The sequence below is a fragment of the Nomascus leucogenys genome, chromosome 11, assembly GCF_006542625.1.
Source record: "Nomascus leucogenys isolate Asia chromosome 11, Asia_NLE_v1, whole genome shotgun sequence".
NCBI lineage: Eukaryota > Metazoa > Chordata > Mammalia > Primates > Hylobatidae > Nomascus > Nomascus leucogenys.
This window is the reverse complement of record NC_044391.1, coordinates 83,029,037-83,047,312: the sequence shown is the minus strand read 5'-3', so window position 1 is coordinate 83,047,312 and position 18,276 is coordinate 83,029,037.

Here is an 18,276-nt window from a genome sequence, read left to right as displayed (position 1 = left end):
AGTGGGATCGTGCCTGTGAATAGTCACTGCACTTTAGCCTGGGAGCCATAGTGAGACCCCTATCTCTAAAAAAAGAAAAAAAATGGACAGAAAAAATGTTTCAGCTGGGCCTGGTAGTCATGCCTATAATGCCAACATTTTCGGAGGCCAAAGAGAGAGGACTGCTTGAGCCCAAGAAGTTTGAAGCCAGCCTGGACAACATTTATAGGGACTCTGCCTCCACAAAAAAAAAAATGTTTTAAAACTTAGACAGGCATGGTGGTGCACACCTGTAGTCCCAGCTGCTTGGGAGGTTGAGGTGGGAGAATCACTGGAGCCTAAAAGATCAAGGCTGCAGTAAGCTGTGATCACACCACTTCACTCTAGCCTGGGTGACCGAGTGAGACCCTGCCTCATAAAAAAAAAGTTTCATCAAGAATTTTTGGGTTGGATTGCTTCCTAATTTGAACTGATCCATTTTGCTTACATAGATTTTCATATGGTATATATTTAATTAAGATGTTCTATAATGAATAAGAAATTACTGAATAAGAAATTGTGATGTTGTATAACGAATAAGAAAAACTCTAGTTTTAACCATTCATGTAAAAATATTTTCGAGATGAAGAAATCAACTATTATGCAAATTCATATATAAGATATAAATTGTTTTTATAATACCAAGTAAAAAAAGTACTTTAGGCAAACAAATGTAAATTAGGTTTACAAGGTAGACAAAACAAGGTTTTGTCCTTGTTATTGTTTATTATTTTCTTTCTTTATGGTTTATTGAAATATATTTGACATGCAATAAGCTGTACATATATAAGTGTACAATTTGAGAAGCTTTAACCTGTAGATATAGCCATAAAACCATTACCACTATCAAAATAATGAACATTCACCCTCAAAAGTTTCCGTGTGTCCATTTGTAATCCCTTCCTCCCTTTGTCCCCATCCTTAGGCAATGACTTTTTGCATTATATCAGTATAAATATATTTTCATTTTCTAGAATTATACTTAAATGGAATATACAGTTCATAATGTACTTTTTTGGTCCAGCTTCTTTCACTAGCATATCTTTTGAAATTTACTCATGTTAATATCTTTATCAATAGTTCATTACTTTTTTTGCTGAGTAGTACTCCAATGTATGTATATACCACAATTTATTTATTCTTTCACCTATTGATGGAGATAGGGTTGTTGGTTGCAGTTTGCAACTTTAACAAACAAAGCTATTCTAAGTATTCATATACAAGACTTTATGTGAACATATACTATCAATTCTCTTGGGCAATTAATAACAGTAGATTGGTTGAGGCATACAGCAGTTATGCACACTTAACTTTTTAATAAACTACAAATATGTTTTCCAAAGCATTTGTACCATTTTACATTCTTATAGCAGAGTATTAGCATTCTAGTTACTCCACATCCTTATCAATAATTAATATAGTTGTACATTTTAATTTTAATCATCTAGTTGGTGTGTAGTGGTATATCATTATAGTTTCAACTTACTTTCCTTTAATGAGTAAGGATACTAAACATCTTTTCACAGGCTTATTGATCGTCTCTGTATCTTCTTTGGTGAGGTGTCTATTCAAATATTTTGCTCATTTTTTCATTGTGAACTCTGTTGATTGTAAACATTTTCGATATATATATTCTAGACACAACGTATTTGTCACATATGTTTTACAAGTAGTTCTCCAAGTCTGCCATTTGCATTTAAATTATCAGTGTTATTTGAAAAACAAATTATTTAATTTTAAAGAAGTCAAATTTTATTGATTATTTCTTTTATGGGTTATACTTTTTGTGTCTTATTTAAGAAAGCTTTGCCAAACTCATGGTCACTAATGTTTTAGCCTGTGTTTTCTTCTAGAAATTTTATTGGTTTAGGTCTATAATTCATTCAGGTTATATGTAGGTCTGATTCATGTCAAATTAATGTGTACATGTAGTATAAGTTAAGGTCTTGTGTTTATTTGTTTGCATGTGGCTGTCTAATAGTTCTAGCACCATTTGTTGAAAAGTTTATCCTTTTTCCATTGAAATACTTTGGCAACTTTGTTAAAAGTCAGTTGTGCATATAGATAGGAAAACTCGAAGTGTTTTCCCCATTCTTTCACACATCAACACTGAACACTTCTGGAACCACAGATATGTGGGGGTTTTCCCATTCACACCAAGCAATTCAGTAAACACCAGCTAGGTATCCTCTAATTCAGTTCAATTCTGACACTACCTATCCGGAGATAGCATCAGATCCCACAGGTTGATCAGTCCCAGAATACCGCCTCCAACTTCAGATGCCAATCAAATCCCAGGTTGTGGCCTGTGATTCTCATTGGCAGACTATTCATCAGGGCCCCCAAGACCCCCTTCTTGGGTTCAATTAATTTGTTATAGCAACTCACAGAACCCAGGGAAATGCTTTAGTTATATTTATCAGTTTATTGTAAAGGATATTTACAAAGGATACAGATGAACAGCCAAATGGAAGATATGCATAGAACAAGGCATATGGAAAGTAGTGCAGAGCTCCCATGCACTCTCCAGGCTTGCCACCCTCCAGGAGGCTCCACATGTTCAGGTATCCAGGAGCACTCCAAATCCAGTCCTGTAGGGGTTTTATCGAAATTTTATTATGTAAACATGATTAATTAAATCATTGACCACTGTTGATCAATTTAACCTTCAGCTCCCCTGTTTTGTATTGCTATAAAGGAATACTTGAGACTGTGTGATTTATAAAGAGAAAAGGTTTATTTTGATTACAGTTCTGCAGGCTGTGCCAGAATCATCATGGCTTCACATCTGCTTTGGAGGGGGCCTCAGGAAGCTTCTACTCATGGCAGAGGTGAATGGAGACAGGCATCACGTGACAAAAGAGGAAGGAAGAAATAGGGGAGGTCCCAGGCTCTTTTTAACAACAGATCTCACAGGAAGTAAGAGTGAGAACTTACTTACTACTGGGAGAATAGCACCAAGCCATTCCTAAGATCTGCCCACATGACCCAAAAACCTCACACCAGGCCCCACCTTCAAAATTGGGGATTATATTGCAACATGAGATTTGAAGGGGACAAATATCTAAACTATATTAAGGGGTGAGAGTAAAAGTCCCAGTCCTCTAATCCTGCCCTAGTTTTTCTGGCAACTAGCCCCAATCCTAAAGCTATCTAGGGGCCCCCAGTCAATAGTTGTCTCATTCACCTACAGAAGACACTCATCACTCTAGAGATTTCAAGTATTATAGGAACTAAATATCTTTAAATGAGGAAGAAGACCAAATATATATATATATATATATACACATATATATATATATACACGCTCACACACACGTATACATATATATATATTCTATTATAAATCACAATATTGCAAATATGAAAAATCTTTTTTCTTTCTCAAAATTGTTCTGGTATCTTGATTCATTACCTTTCCACATAAATTTTAGAATTGGTTTATCAATTTCTACTAAAAAATTCTGCAGGAATTTCTATTGGAGTTGATTTAATATAGATCAGTAACATTTTAACAATATTGACTATTCCAGTCTATAAGCCTGGTATATCCTTCTATTTATTTGTTTTGAAATTATCTCAGCAATGCTTTTCACTATTTAGTGTATAGATCTTAATTGACTTTTGTCAACTTTATCCCTAAGTATTTCATATTTTGGTGATACTGTAAAGGGTATTATTTAGTTAATTTAAACTTCTAATTCCTTTTTAGCATTTTATTATCCTAACCTTTATTACCATTCAAGCTAATAAAATGATTTCAAAACATGTAGGCTGACAGAGTCCACATTTTTCAGAACTCTTCCAAGTACAAATTTCATAGTGAAGTAATATAATAATTACTAATTAATTGAACCAGTACTAAAGACTACCAATTAATTTTTAAGGATAAAAAGACCACATTTTTTTTTAGTGTATAAGTGGGGAAAATGTCTTCCCTTAACTCTCATAGTTTCCTTGGCTGGGCTACAAATTAACTTGACATAAGATCAAAATGACTGATCGTAGGCACTCAGCAGTCACCTCCTCCACAAAGAAGGGTCCAAAGAACGGCCCAAAGAACAAATAAATAGCCACATATTGAATAGGTGTTCCCCTAAGGAACAACACTGGAATTCAGCCAGTAAGTGATAAAGGCCCTCTGAGGTATAGAAACTCAGAAAGGCATTATAAAAAGGTAAGCAAAGTACCCAGATGATATCAACTCAAAGCCAACAGGGTCTCCCCATGTTAAGAAAAAAGTAAGTCTAAAAGTCCACATTTTCATCATGGATGCCTGCAATCCAGGCTACAGGAGAGCCTCATAGTCCTCACAAGCACTGAACTGAGTATAAAGAACTACCTGGAGTCCACAGTACTGCATTATTCTACAGAAGAATTCCCTCTGAAAATCCCCTATTCCCCGGGATTCAGAGTGCTGTAACACAGGACAATTTTGAAAGTAGGGCCACCACCAGAGTGCATTCTGCTCTGGAGACCAATAGCCCCTGCATCTCCACGTCCCTGGAACCCCACTGATATCCACCAATATCCATCCAGATGGCTGCAGGGTTACAACACCAGCTGAACCCAGTGGTACAGCCATGACCACGCCAGCTGAGCCCATGTATCTCCCCACACCCCAAGGAACAGGTAGTCTAACCCATCAGGAAGGCTGTACCCAATACAGAGAAAGCTAATGTGTGGACTCCCCATCGCCTGAGAGCCATCTGCCTGGGCCCCACTCCTACTGCCTCTGACCCTGCCCTCTCCAGCAATGGAAGCAGCCACATGCCATGCAAGCCCCCCTAAGAATCCAAGGATCTGCGTTAATAGCTGCCACAAGCATTCCCACCCCATCCAGCCGCAGAACAGCTGTGTGCCCGTGAGCAATTTCTCAGGGGCCTGAGGACAAGAATACCTAGAACACACTGAAACTGGCAGCCCCAACTCCTCCAGCAGCAAAGCCACCATAAACATGCAAACTCCCCCACAGGTTCTGAGGACCTGCCTGCCCAGTGTCCTCACCCCCAATAAAGCTACATCACAGCTTTTACAAACAACCACAGCCTAGGCCACTGAGAAACTCACAGACACTGTTGACATTGATTACCGCTGAAGAAATAATATGGGGAATACACTATTTTGCCCAGCCAGAACCAATGTCAAAGCGCTCTACTCAAATGACATTGTAGGAAACATCTACAAGAAAAAAATCTTTCCCTATGAAAGCTATTCCATAAAATCAGTAGAAGTGATTGTTTCGACCAGATACACAGATATCAACAAAAGGACACAAGAAACATTTAAAAATCAAAGAAACATATTATCTCTAAAGTAACACAATAATTATCTAATAACAGACCCCAAAGAAAAGAAAATTTACGAAATGCCTGAAAAGGAATTCAAAATAATAAACTTAAGGAAACTCAGCAAGATACAAGAGAATGCAGGCAATGCAATAAAACCAGAAAAACAATTCATAGCCTGAACTAGAAATTCAGCAGACATAGATATCATTTAAAAAAAAAAAAAAAATAACCAAACAGAAAGCATGTAGTTGAAAAATTCAATGAATGAAATTTAAAAATACAATTGAGGGCTTTGACAATAAACTACATCAATCAGAAAAAAGAATTTCTGAACATAAAAACAGGTCTTTTGAAATAACCCAGTCAGACAAAAGAAAAAAGAGAATGAAAAGAAAGGCTTCAGGATGTATGGAATACCATTAGGTGAACAAATATTCACATTATGAGGATTACAAAAGGAAAAGTTATTAAAAAACAAAAAAGACAAAAACCTGCTTAATAAAACAATAGCTGAAAACTTCCCAAATCTTGGGAGAAATATGGACATCCAGATGCAAGAAACTCAAAGATTCCCAAGTAGGTTGGGAGAGAGACAGACATCCAGATACAAGAAACTCAAAGACTCCCTCGTAGATTCAACCCAGAAAACTTGTACATTGTAGTCAAATTGTCAAAAGACAAAGCGAGAACTCTAAAAACAGCAATAGAAAAGTGTCAAGTCATACATAAGTTACCCTATCAGACTAATAGCAGTTATATTAGCAGAAACCTTACAGGGCAGTCGAGAATGAAATCATATATTCAAAACAGCTGAAAGAAAAAAAACCTGTCAGACAAAAATACTACACCCACCACAATTATCCTTCAGAAATAAAGAAAAAATAAAGTCCTTCCCAGAGAAGCAAATACTAAGAAAATTCATCACCACTAAACCAGCCCCAGGAGAAATGCTAAAAGAGTAACATTTAGAAATGAAGAGACAATATCTACCACCATGAAACACTCAAAACTAAAAACTCACTGGTAGGTGTAACGTACAAATGACAAAGGGAAAGGAATCAAACTATCACTACAGAAAACCACCAAACCTCAAAGATAAGCAATAAGAGAGGAATAAAGAAACGATTATACACAAAACAACCAGAAAACAACAAAATTACAGGAGTAAGTCCTCACCTATTGATAATAACCTTGAACGTAAATGACTTAAATTCCCCAATCAAAAGATATAGACTGGTTGAATGAATAAAAATAACAAGACCCAAATATATGTTGCCTACAAGAAACTCACTTCACCTGTGAAGACACAGAAATCGAAAATAAAGAAATAGAAACAGATATTCCATGCAAATGAAAAGCAAAAGGGAGCAGAAGTAGTGTTACTCATGGCAAACAAAATATATCTTATGTCAAATAACATAAAAATAGGCTAGGCATGGTAACTTATGCCTGTAATCCAGCATTTGGGGTGGCTGAGGTGGATAGATCTCTTAAGCCCAGGAGTTCAAGGGCCCCCTTTCAAACACCTGGGGTAAAAAAATAACCAGAGGTTGAAGAACCCAGCCATTCCTTCCTGCATGTTTATTTGGGAACTTCAACATCCAACTCCCAGCATTGAACAAGTCATATAGACAAAAAATCAACCTAGAGACACCAACTTAAACTGCACTATACTCCAATATGACCTAATAGACATTTACAGGACATTTCATCAAACAGCTGCAGAATACACATTTTTCTAATCAGCACATGGAACACTGGAAAGGCCATACATTAGAGCTAAAAATGAGTCTCAAAAAAAATTTTTAATCAAATCATGGCAGGTATTTTCTCAGACCAAAATGGAAAAAATCTAGAAATTAATAAAAAGAGAAACTTTGGAAACAATATAAATACATATACATTTAAAAACAGACTCCTGAATGACAACTAAGTTGATGAATAAGAAGGAAATTTAAGAATTCCTTGAAACAAAAGAAAATTAAAACACAACATGCCAAAACCTACGGGATACAGCAAAAGCAGTGCCAAGAGGGAATTTTATAGCAATAAACACCTATATTAAAGAAGTAGATAGATTTCAAAAAATAACCTAATCATGTAGCTCAGGGAACCAGAAAAGCAAGAACAAACCAAATCCAAAATTAGTAGAGAAAAAGAAATAAAAATTAGAGCAGAATTTTTTAATTGAAACTAAAAAATACAAAACATCAATGAAAAAATTTTTTGTGAAGATAAACAAAATTGACAAATAATTAGCTACACTAACTAAGAAAATAAGAGAGAAGATCCAAATAGATAAAATCAAAAATTAAAAAGGAGAGGAAAGAACAAATTATACCACAGAAATATGAAGGATAATTAGAGATGTTTATGAAAAAACTGTCAACAAGTTGAAAAACAGAGGAAATAGATAAATTTCTGGACATATATAACCTACAAAGATTGAACCAGGAAGATATAGAAAATCTGAGTTTACTAATAATGAGTAACAAGATTAAATTAGTGATAAGAAGTCTCCCAATATAAAAAAAAAGAAAAGCTCACAACCAAATAAATTTACTACTGATTCTACCAAACTTTGAAAGAACTAAAACAAATTCCTCTCAAACTATTCCAAAAAGTTGAAGAGGGAATTCTTTCTAACTCATTCTATGAGGCCAGCATTATCCTAATACCAAAAACAGACAAGGATACACAAAAAAAGAAAACTGCAGACCAATAGCCCTAATGAAAACAGACTCGAAAATTCTCAAAAAAATGTTAGCAAACTGACTCTAGCAGCACAACAGAAAGATTATACATCATGGTCAAATGGGGTTTATCCCAGGGATACAAAGATGACTTAAGATATACAAATCAATAAATGTGATCTATCATATCAACAAAATGAAGAACAAAAACTATGTGATCATCTCAATAGATGCAGAAAAAAATCATTTTATAAAATTCAACATCCCTTCATAATAAAAATTCTAAACAGAGTAGTTATAGAAGGAACATACCTCAACACAATAAGGGTTATATATGACAAACTGAAAGCTAACATCATACGGAATGGAACTGCAATGGGAAAAAGACAAGGATGTCCACTTTCACTAATCTTATTCAACACAGTACTGAAAGTTCCAGCCAATTCAACAAGACAAAAGAAAAGAAAAGAAATAACATCTAAATTGCAAAAAAAGGAAGTCAAATTGTCTCTCTGTGGATGACATAATCTGATACATAAAAAAGCCTAAAGCCCTCATCAGAAAAAAAATGCTTAGAATGAGTAAATGAATTCAGCAAAGTTGAAGGATAAAAAATCAACATACAAAAATTTCTACTGTTTTTATACACCAATAACAAACTACCTGAAAAAGAAATCAAGAATACAATTCCATTGCAATACAAAAGAGGCTTAATTGACTGGGTTTCACAGGCTGTACAGGAAGCATGGCTAGGGAGACCTCAGGAAACTTAGAATCAGGGCAGAAGGCAAAGAGGAAGGAGGCACACTTTACATAACTGGAGCAGGAGAAAAAGAGAGAAGGGAGAAGTGTCACACACTTTTAAACAATCAGATCTCATGAGAACTCACTGTTATGAGAATAGCAAGGGAGAAGTTTACATCCATGATCTAATTGCCTTCCACCAGACCCCTCCTCCAACATTGGAGATTACAATTTGACATGATATTTGGGCAGGGACACAAATCCAAACCATATTATTCTTCCCCTGGTCCCTCCCAAATTTCATGTCCTTCTAACATTGCAAAATGCAATTATTTCTTCTCAACATTCCCCCAAGTCTCACTCATATGTGGGAGCTAAAAAAGTTGAGTTCAGAATTAGAAAAGAGAATTGTGGTTGAGAATGGGAAGGGTAGAGAGGAAAGGAGAACAAGGAGAGTCTGATTAATGGATATAAAGTTATGGCTAAATAGGAGGAGTAAGTTATAGTGTTCTATAGCACTGTAGGGTGACTGCGGTTAATAATAACTGATTATATATTCTCAAATAGCTAGAAGAGAGGAGTTTCAATGGTCCCAATAGAAAGAAATAATAAAACTTTGAGGTGATGTATATGATAATTACTCTAATTGTAATCACATTGTATCCATGTAACAAAATATTACTCTGTATCCCATAAATATGTACAATTATTACATTATAATTGAAAATAAATTTTTAAAAATAAATACAATAAAGATAAATCAACATAAGACAGGTTGATAGGAGAAAAACCATTTTAACTACATGCATACACATGGAAATCCCACAAAATATGAAACTCAAAGAAGCCCAGATAATTAAAGCTTATATAGCATCCTGAATTTCAGCAAAGAATAAAGGCTTGGGGTCTGTGGAGAATTGTAGAAACAAGTTATGGGAAGTTGAGGGGAGAAAATGTATGGTGAATAAAAACTGTCTTATTATACAGATAAAAAGTCTCTCAGATAAGAAAAGTTGTCTTGGAGCAGCCCTCTTCCTGATGCAGATATCTTTACTAATGCAAATTTACTTTATAGAGGCAGATTTTCTTTACAAAAGGGAAGCTTTTAGGAGTTACTCCTGTATCTGCAGTTTCTCAAAATAACCTGTGCGAAATATGCTAAAGATGTGTATTTTGGGGTGGCATGTTCTGGTTACTTACATTCATATTTTGGGGTAGTATGTCCTGAGCCCCAACAAGTACAAATAGTTTATTGTACTCAATAGGACCAAAGGAGGAGTGGGAAGTGAGACTGGGCAGGGAAGGAAACATATATATGGTGAGTTATCAGGGAGGTTATTCCTATGGACAACAATGTCTCGATACCATCTGAGAACTCTTAGGGACAGTGTGGAACACACTTCGGAATTATTCCACCTGATGGGTTAGGAAGCTGGGGTTTTTAATTCACCCACTGGCCATCTGTCATTTTTTTTTGGATTTTTGTTTCATTTGGTTGGGTTGAAATATTTTTTAGTGTTTCTCAGACATGCTTTTATAATTCTCTATAGTAAGAACACTTAACATGAGATCTACCCTCTTAATAGATTTTTAAGTGCACCATACAATATTATTATCTATATGCATAATGTTGCCCATCAGACCTTTAGAACTCATTCATCTTGTGTCACCAAAATTTTGGGCCTATTGATTAATGACTCACCATTTCTCCCTTCCTCTAACCCCTAGCAATCACCATTCTATCCTTTACTTCTATGAATTTGACTATTTTAGATAGCTCATACAAGTGAAATCATGAACTATTTGTGCTTCTCTGACTGATTTATTTCACATGACATTGGCCTATCAATTATTTTATGAATATTACACCAAAAGCAAAAATAAACAAACTACATCAAACTAAAAAGCTTCTGCACAGCAAAAGAAACAATCAAAAGAGCAAAAAGGGGCTGGGGGTGGTGGCTCATGCCTGTAATCCCAGCAATTTGGGAGGCCAAGGTGGGTAGATGCCTTGACCCCAGGAGATCAAGACCAGCCTTGGAAACATGGTGAAACCTCATTGCTATTAAAAATGCAAAACTTAGCAAGTCTCATAACTCAGTCTCAAAATAAATGATTAATTAAATAAAATGTTTAAAACAGAGAGCAAAAAGGAAGCCTACAGATGTGAGAAATTATTTACAAACGATGTGTATAATAAAGGTTTCATTTCTAAAACATATAAGGATCTCCTACAACTCAATAGCAAAAAATAAACTAATGGCCCAATTAAATAAATGAGCTAAGCACTTGAAGAGACATTTCTCCAAAGAAGGCATACAAATAGCCAACAGCTACATGAAAAGATACTCAAGAAAAGCTAAATCCAAATCAACACTACTATGAGATATCATCTCACGCTTTTTGGGATGACTATTATCAAGAAACAAAAGACAGCAATTCTTGGAAAGGATGTGTAGAAATTGGTACACTGAAGGTGGAAATGAAAATTGGTGCAGCCATGAGGGAAAAACAGTATGAAGGCTTCTTTAAGCCTTAAAAATAGAACTACCATAATATCCAGCTATCTCATTTCTTGGTATTTACCCAAAAGAATTGGAATCAAGATCTCAGAGAGACACTAGTATTCTCATATTCATTACAGCACTATTTACAAAGCCAATACGAAGAAACAACCTAAATATCCACCAACAGATGAATGGATTTTTAAAACGTGACATATATGTACACAGTAATGGCATTCAGCCTTAAAAGAGAAGGAAATCCTGCAATATGCAACATGGATGAGCCTTAGGAAATTATGCTAAGTGAAATAAGTCAGTTGATTTTGCTTACCTAGTATCCTAGAACCTTGCCAAACTTACATATTACTTCTAGTTACCTTTTACAGATTCCTCAGGATTTTCTGCATAGAGTATCATGCTGTCTATGTATAAAGATGGTTTTATTTCTTCCTTTCCAATCTGTATGACTTCTATGTCTCTTCCTTGTCTATTTCACTGACTATGACCTCTACTACAATGTTAAAGAGAAGTAGTGAGAGTAGACACTTTTGCCATGTTACCGATATTGAGAGGAAATCATTCAGCCTTTTATCAAATGTGATGTTAGCTGTAAGTTTTTAATAGATGCCTTTTATCAGGTTGAGAATTGTCTTGTATTCCTAGATTTCAATAATTTTTATTTGAAAGAATGTTGATTTTTGTCAAATGTTTTTCCGCATCTCTTTAAGACATTCAGGCTTTTTTCTTTTTGTCTGTTAATATTGTAAATTACATTGCCTGTGAAACCAACCTTGCATTCCTGGGATAAGCACCACTTGGACATAATGTATTATCCTTTTATAATATTGCTGAATTCAAATTACTAGTTTTTAAATTAATTCTTGCATTTATGTCCATGAGGAATATTGATCTCTAGCTTTCTTACAATGTTTTTGATTTAATGGTATTAGGATTATGCTGGTCTCATAAAATGAGTGTCCTCTCCTATTTTCTGAAAAAAAAAAATTGCACAGAATTATTATTATTTCTTTCCCAATTATGTGGTAGAATTCACCATGTAATCCGAGCTACTCAAGTCATCTATTCTTGAGCTTTAGAAGTTTTTATCTATTAAAGAATTTTCTGTTCATCTAAGCTGTTGAATTGATTAGCATAAAATTGTTCATTATGTATTCATAATATATTCTTTTCAATATTTATAAAATTTGCTGGCCCTTGCTCTAGGATTATTATATACATATTCAAGCTATTGTACTCTACCTTAAATTAATACTATACTACTTTATACATAGCATAAAAACTCTGTATAACACTCTTATTTTCATTTCTCCAAATCCTGGAATTTGTGCTGCTGTCATACAGTTTTCTTCTACATATGTTATAAACCATACATTGTTGCCATTTTTGTTTAAAACAAGTATTCTTTAAAGAGATTTTTAAAATAAGAAAGAATACTCTTTTATATTTATCCAAATATTTATTCCTTCTAGTTCTTGTCATTCGTTTGAGTAGAAATATATTATCTGTCATCATTTTCTTTTTCCTTCAAGGATTACTATGACATTTCCTGTAGTGCTGCTCTACTGGTAATAAATTCTGTCAGCTTGTTAATGTCTGACAAACCCTTTATTTAACCTTCATCTTTTAAACATATTTTAGCTCAGCATAGATTTCTACAATGATGGAGGTTTTTTTCTTTCAATACTTTAAATTTGTTGCTCCATTATTTTCTGGCTATATTCTTTCTTTGTCATTCTTCGTTTCTCTGTATGTAATATGTCTCTTTTTTTTTCTTTGACTTATGTAATTATTTTCTCTTTGTTCCTGGTTTTAAGCAATTCAATTATCTGGTTTATGAGAGTGTGTGTGTGTGTGTTTCATGTGTTTTCTGATTGAATTCTGTTGATCTAAAATCTAAGGGGCTCATGGTTTTATCAAATTTGGTAATATTTCAGCCATTATTTCATAAAATATTTTTTCTGCCCCCTTCTCATCTCTCTCCTCTCTCTCTGTAACTCTTATGACACATGTATGACTCCATTGACAAGTGTAACTGAAGCACAGTTCACTAGTGCTCTGCTCATCTTCTTCAGTCTTCTATCTCTCAGTGTTTCAATTAGAATAGTTTTGGTTACTATGTCTTCAAGGTCACTACATTTCCTTCTGTAGTGCCTAATTTCTTGTTAATCTCATTCAGTGTACTTTTTATTTCATATATTCTATTTTTTTCATTTCTAGAAAGTCAGTTTAGATTTTGTTTCTTCTATTTCTCTCCTCACTATGCTTCTACCTTCTTCAACACAGAAGTATATTTAACTGATTTAATGTCCTTTTCTACTAATTATATCATCAATGTCATTTCTGTTTCTAGTAGTTAACTTTTTCCCTTATTTTAAGTCATATTTTATTGCCTCTTTGGATGTCTTGGTAATTTTTTATTAGATGCCAGACAGTGTGATTTTCACATTGTTAGATACTGGATGCTTTGTATTTTTTTAAGTATTTTTGGACATTGTTCAGGGATGCAGTTAAGTTTCTTGGAAATGTACACTAGATTTTTTTTCCTTTAAATATTTTTAGGCTTTGTTCTAAAAAGTGGTTAATTTGCTTGGAAATAGTTTTATACTTTTGAAATTTGCTTTTCTGCTTTATTAGTCAGGTTTAGAACAGCTTTTAGTCTAGGGTAGAGCTCAGCAATTAGTACAGCATGGAGCTCAGCAAACATTTTTGAAACACAAACTATCCCTGGCATTGTGTGAGCTCCATGCGCTATTTAAGAGCCAGATCTTCAGAATTCCTTTATGGGCAGCTCTCTCCTCTTCAGTATTCTGTCCTTTCCATTATAAATGCATTGGCCTTTGTGAACTCTGCATTCTGTCTTCTTATTTAAGAGAGACTCCAGGCTCTGTTTGAGCTCCCTTTCCCTGTGCTGGAGCTTGGAAAGTCTCTTTATCCTGTAATCTAATGCAATCATACAGCTTACCCTATTTGTTCTGTTTACTCAGAAATCACTTTCCTGTACTTCCTCTTCTCCAATGTCTAAAAACTATGGCATTATATATTTCGTCTGGTTATTTAATTTTTTTATTATAAATATTCTATTAATCCATCACGGACAGAAATGAAAGTCAAGAATATAATTTTTTGTATTTATTTACATAAAAGTAAATATAGCTTTAAACTCAAGCAAAAGCATACTTGTTTGTCTTCCCATAAATTTTGTAAATCAAATTATGCTCATAAATACGTGAAGCAAAAAAACAAAATATATCCTTATGACATTTTTTAAAATTAATTTTATGTGTAAGTATAAATAAGGAAATATCTATTATTGAAGTGACAAATTTTTATTTAATTATAATGTTTCCTGAGAATGAGAAAATTAGCATTAGCAGGTAGGGGAGCAGGGGAGATAGGAAAAGGTTGGTCGATTTGCACAAAGTTACAATTAGAAAGGAACAAAAGGGGTGGAGCCAAGATGGCCGAATAGGAACAGCTCTGGTCTACAGCTCTCAGCCTGAGCGACACAGAAGATGGGTGATTTCTGCATTTCTGTTTGAGGTACCAGGTTCATCTCACTAGGGAGTGCCAAACAGTGGGTGCAGGACAGTTGGTGCAGCGCACTGGGCATGAGCTGAAGCAGGGTGAGGCATTGCCTCTCTCAGGAAGCCCAAGGGGTCAGGGAGTTCCCTTTCCTAGTCAAAGAAAGGAGTAACAGACGGCACCTGGAAAATCGGGTCAGTCCCACCCTAATACTGCACTTTTCCAACAGGCCTGGAAAATGGCACACTAGGAGATTGTGTCCCGCACCTGGCTTGAAGGGTCCTATGCCCACGGAGTCTCGCTGATTGCTAGCACAGCAGTCTGAGATCAAACTGCAAGGCAGCAGCGAGGCTGGGGGAGGGGCGCCCGCCATTGCCTAGGCTTGCTTAGGTAAACAAAGCAGCCAGGAAGCTCCAACTGGGTGGAGCCCACCACAGCTCAAGGAGGCCTGCCTGCCTCTGTAGGCTCCACCTCTGGGGGCAGGGCACAGACAAAGAAAAATTCAGCAGGAACCTCTGCAGACTTAAATGGCCCTGTCTGACTGACAGCTTTGAAGAGAGTAGTGGTTCTCCCAGCATGCAGCTGGAGATCTGAGAATGGACAGACTGCCTCCTAAAGTGGGTCCCTGACCCCCGAGCAGCCTAACTGGGAGGCACCCCCCATTAGGGACAGACTGACACCTCACTCGGCCGGGTACTCCTCTGAGACAAAACTTCCAGAGGAACGATCAGACAGCTGAATTTGTGGTCTCACAAAAATCTGCTGTTCTGCAGCCACCGCTGCTAACACCCAGCCAAACAGGGTCTAGAGTGGACCTCTAGCAAACTCCAACAGACCTGCAGCTGAGGGTCCTGTCTGGTAGAAGGAAAACCAACAAACAGAAAGGACATCCACACCAAAAACCCATCTGTACATCACCATCATCAAAGACTAAAAGTAGATAAAACCACAAAGATGGGGAAAAAACAGAGCAAAAAAACTGGAAACTCTAAAAAGCAGACCACCTCTCCTCCTCCAAAGGAACGCAGTTCCTCACCAGCAACGGAACAAAGCTGGACGGAGAATGACTTTGACGAGTTGAGAGAAGAAGGCTTCAGACGATCAAACTACTCCGAGCTATGGGAGGAAATTCAAAACGATAGCAAAGAAGTTAAAAACTTTGAAAAAAAATTGGATGAATGGATAACTAGAATAACCAACGGAGAGAAGGGCCTAAAGGAGCTGATGGAGCTGAAAGCCAAGTATCGAGAACTACGTGAAGATTGCAGAAGCCTCAGTAGCCGATGTGATCAACTGGAAGAAAGGGTATCAGTGATGGAAGATGAAATGAATGAAATGAAGTGAGAAGGGAAGTTTAGAGAAAAAAGAATAAAAAGAAACGAACAAAGCCTCCAAGAAATTTGGGACTATGTGAAAAGACCAAACCTACGTCTGATTGGTGTACCTGAAAATGATGGGGAGAATGGAACAAAGTTGGAAAACACTCTGCAAAATATTATCCAGGAGAACTTCCCCAATCTAGCAAGCCAGGCCAACATTCAGATTCAGGAAATACAGAGAACGTCACAAAGATACTCCTCGAGAAGAGCAACTCCAAGACAGAGAATTGTCAGATTCACCAAAGTTGAAATGAAGGAAAAAATGTTAAGGGCAGCCAGAGAGAAAGGTCGGGTTACCCACAAAGGGAAGCCCATCTGACTAACAGCTGATCTCTCCACAGAAACTCTACAAGCGAGAAGAGAGTGGGGGCCGATATTCAACATTCTTAAAGAAAAGAATTTTCAACCCAGAATTTCATATCCAGCCAAACTAAGCTTCATAAATAAAGGGAGGGAGGAAGATCTACCAAGCAAATGGAAAACAAAAAAAGGCAGGGGTTGCAATCCTAGTCTCTGATAAAATACACTTTAAACCAACAAAGATCAAAAGAGACAAAGAAGGCCATTACATAATGGTAAAGGGATCAATTCAACAAGAAGAGCTAACTATCCTAAATATATATGCACCCAATACAGGAGCACCCAGATTCATAAAACAAGTCCTGAGCGACCTACAAAGAAACTTAGACTCCCACACAATAATAATGGGAGATTTTAACACCCCACTGTCAACATTAGACAGATCAACGAGACAGAAAGTTAACAAGGATACCCAGGAATTGAACTCAGCTCTGCACCAAGTGGACCTAATAGACATCTACAGAACTCTCCACCCCAAATCAACAGAATATACATTTTTTTTCAGCACCACACCACACCTATTCCAAAATTGACCACATAGTTGGAAGTAAAGCTCTCCTCAGCAAATGTAAAAGAACAAAAATTATAACAAACTGTCTCTCAGACCACAGTGCAATCAAACTAGAACTCAGGATTAAGGAACTCACTCAAAACCACTCTACTACATGAAAACTGAACAACCTGCTCCTGAATGACTATTGGGTACATAATGAAATGAAGGCAGAAATAAAGATGTTCTTTGAAACCAACGAGAACAAAGACACAACATACCAGAATCTCTAGGACACATTCAAAGCAGTGTGTAGAGGGAAATTTATAGCACTAAATGCCCACAAGACAAAGCAGGAAAGATCCAAAATTGACACCCTAACATCACAATTAAAAGAACTAGAAAAGCAAGAGCAAACATATTCAAAAGCTAGCAGAAGGCTAGAAATAACTAAAATCAGAGCAGAACTGAAGGAAATAGAGACACAAAAAACCCTTCAAAAAATTAATGAATCCAGGAGCTGGTTTTTTGAAAAGATCAACAGAATTGATAGACCGCTAGCAAGACTAATAAAGAAGAAAAGAGAGAAGAATCAAATAGATGCAATAAAAAATGAAAAAGGGGATATCACCACCGATCCCACAGAAATACAATCTGCCTTCAGAGAATACTACAAACACCTCTATGCAAATAAACTAGAAAATCTAGAAGAAATGGATAAATTCCTCAACAAATACACCCTCCCAAGACTAAACCAGGAAGAAGTTGAATCTCTGAATAGACCAATAACAGGCTCTGAAATTGTGGCAATAATCAATAGCTTATCAACCAAAAAGAGTCCAGGACCTGATGGATTCACAGCCGAATTCTACCAGAGGCACAAGGAGGAACTGGTACCATTCCTTCTGAAACTATTCCAATCGACAGAAAAAGAAGGAATCCTCCCTAACACATTTTATGAGGCCAGCATTGTCCTGATACCAAAGCCTGGCAGAGACATAACCAAAAAAGAGAATTTCAGACCAATATCCTTGATGAACATTGATGCAAAAATCCTCAATAAAATACTGGCAAACCGAATCCAGCAGCACATCAAAAAGCTTATCCACCATGATCAAGTGGGCTTCATCCCTGGGATGCAAGGCTGGTTCAACATACGCAAATCAATAAATGTAATCCAGCATATAAACAGAACCAAAGACAAAAACCACATGATTATCTCAATAGATGCAGAAAAGGCCTTTGACAAAATTC